A 2,646-nucleotide genomic window follows, 5' to 3' on the forward strand; every position below is an offset into this window, starting at 1 on the left:
CCCCCTACCCCCACCCTACCCGAAGCGACCCGCAATAACCTTTCAACGTCCCCCGTAGCTTTCAGCGGCAGCCTTTTAGCTTTTCATTCCTCCGTTCGCGCGTTTTTGCCTCTGCTCTGGCGAAATGACCTGTCAGCGCTGCCAACGCTCCGGACGTGGTTAGAGAAAGGAAACCGAGGGGCGTTGGGTCGGGCTGGCGTATCCGCGTCCATTTGAACAAAACCCGCGCGTCTCGCCGCGATTTGGGTGTGGAAATATAACGGATGAACGCATACAATGTGGCCATCCGCTGGGTTGTGCATCCCGTTCAACTCCCTTTCTCTCCTCGCTCCAATGAGCGCGGACCGAGCGCACTCAAAAGAGCAGCTTTGTCCGAGCTGCTGTATGGACCGAAATCGTTTAACCGGGGTAGGCTGTTATACTAAAGGAACCAATACTCCCGTTTGCTCTCGCGGCGCCTGGCTGGTGTGTGGCGGGCATGCCTGATCTCTCGGGTCACGAGAAAAGGCACAAACTCGGAGGTTTTCTGAGATATTTTTTTGTGGCAACTCATTTGTGATATCGAATTTTCGGAAGGAACAAGAATAAAATCAAAAATTTGTAGAAAATCCTGTTCGTCTACACCAGACCAATGCTGCACATCTGCTTTCAACGGCTTTCAAGAACGATGATTTCTGATTGAGATTTGTTTCAAAAATATACTGCACTCTCTAACTCCAAATGAAAACCTCTGCTGACAGCTACTCGCGGCCCCCGGGCCTAGCCCCGCGTCCGCCCCCATGGAGTCCAAGGGGCCGTGTGGAGCAGAGCTGATGGTGAGGGAGGAGGGGCGGGGGAGGCGGTGGAGGGCCGGGGAGTACCCATTAACATACGTAATGGTCCTTATACTCAAATTAGAGAACACCTAAGGTAGAGGCGGGCCGTTACCCTCCCCCCCTCCGCACCCTCGCCCAGAGCGCGTTGCCACCACGACGCCACTTTTCGTTAAAGGGAGCGCTGCGCTGGAGCGAGAAAGAGAGAGGGAGCAAGAGAGAGAGCAAGAGCGAGAGAGAGAGCAAGAGGGAGAGAGAGGGGGGGGTGAGAGAAAGTGTTTGCCGGCTAGGATGGTGAGCAGCGCAATGGGGATGGGATGAGAATGGGGAAACAGCAGCGTATTCCAGAGCGGCAGTGGTGGTACGAAAAGAGGAGGGGGGGGGGACAAAGCCGCGGCCGATGCCGAGGCGAGAGCTCTGGCGGGAGAGAAACCCGAGCCGCCGTCAGCCAGCCAGCAGCGTGATCGGCGGCCAAAGGGCTTGTGATTACACCAGAAAAACACACACAACAAACAAAAGAAATAAAAGGAACACTTTCTACGCTGCTGCTGGATCAATTCCGCGACAAAACGAGCGCGTCGAGTCGTTAAAAATTTGCCGTTTGGAGCGAGGACGCGGTGGGGTGGATAGGAGCGGGGGATGGGGAGTATGGGGAGTGCCGCCCAGCCCCTACCAGAGAGAGAGAGAGGGGTGCCACGCCGCAGGCAGGAGAGGGTCTTCTCTCGCTCCTCAATTTTATTCCATTTATTTGCCAGAGTATTGCCCCCGCCGTGACTCGCTCTGTGGGGAAGGTGGTGGCCCAGGGCCCAGGCTGACGAGGGGCGAGGGAGCAGCCGGGCGGCGGCGAACCAAATGAAGCAGCAGCAGAAATGAGGGATGCGCGTGGCGTGTTGGGGCGGGGCGTGGCGGGGCGGGGCGTGAGAGGAATAAAGGCATGAGGCTGCAGGGAGAGGCAGCAGGGGAGGGGGCAGCCGGCTCGATTGATAGATTGATTGGAGGCTTATTGATAGATCCGCGGATGATGCTGGATGGACACTGCGGGGCATGCCAAGGGGGCAGCCGGGAGAGCCAGGAAAGAGTGGGGGAGGGTGGGGGAGGTGAGTGCAGGGGTGAGCGGCGGCTCACCTGGGCCGAGGAAGTGGATCAAGTCGAGAGGGGCGGGGGTGTTGTCGGGAGGGCAGAGATGGCATACGGCACGGGGGCGGGCCGAGGAGGAGGAGGAGGAAGAGGAGAGGCAGCCACGATGTGAATGGAGGGTTAATCCGGTCCGCCGGGGAAGGACTCTTGAGTCCCCGCTCGGCGAGGCGTGGCGTGGCGTGGCGGGGCTGAATCGAGAGAAGCGGAACTGATGAGCAGCCAGGGGGTCCGTTGTCCTTTACAACTAATTGTCTCTGCGAGGGCGCCTTGCCCTGAACCGAGTACCTATCCACCCCCTCCCTTCCACGGTGCCCCTGCCCCCAGCAGCCCTGCTCCTCTTGGAAGCCAAGCGTCGTGTCAAAACTATCGCCCGCCGGCCCCGCACCTAACCCTTCTGCAGGCTGCAGGCCGGGCCCCCGTTGTTTGTAAAGGGGGGGGGGGGGGCATCCCCGGCCTGCAGCAAAGTGTGCTTAAGGTTTAATCAATGCCCGGCCTCATTATCAATTCCCTTTTTCGGCGCTGCTCTGCGCGTCCCTTTCTCACTCTCTCTCTCTCTTTCTCCTTTATTCCCCCTTTCCCCTTTCACGCCCTCCCACTCCCTTTCCCCTTCGCTTCCACGGCCGGCTGATGCAACTCATTTCCTTTCATGTATTCCGCCGTGTCGTCGCCTCCCTGTTGTTTCTTTTTCGCCCCACCC

This window comes from Frankliniella occidentalis, unplaced genomic scaffold (genome assembly GCF_000697945.3).
Source record: "Frankliniella occidentalis isolate FOCC.00 unplaced genomic scaffold, Focc_3.1 Scaffold169, whole genome shotgun sequence".
Classification (NCBI taxonomy): Eukaryota; Metazoa; Arthropoda; class Insecta; order Thysanoptera; family Thripidae; genus Frankliniella; species Frankliniella occidentalis.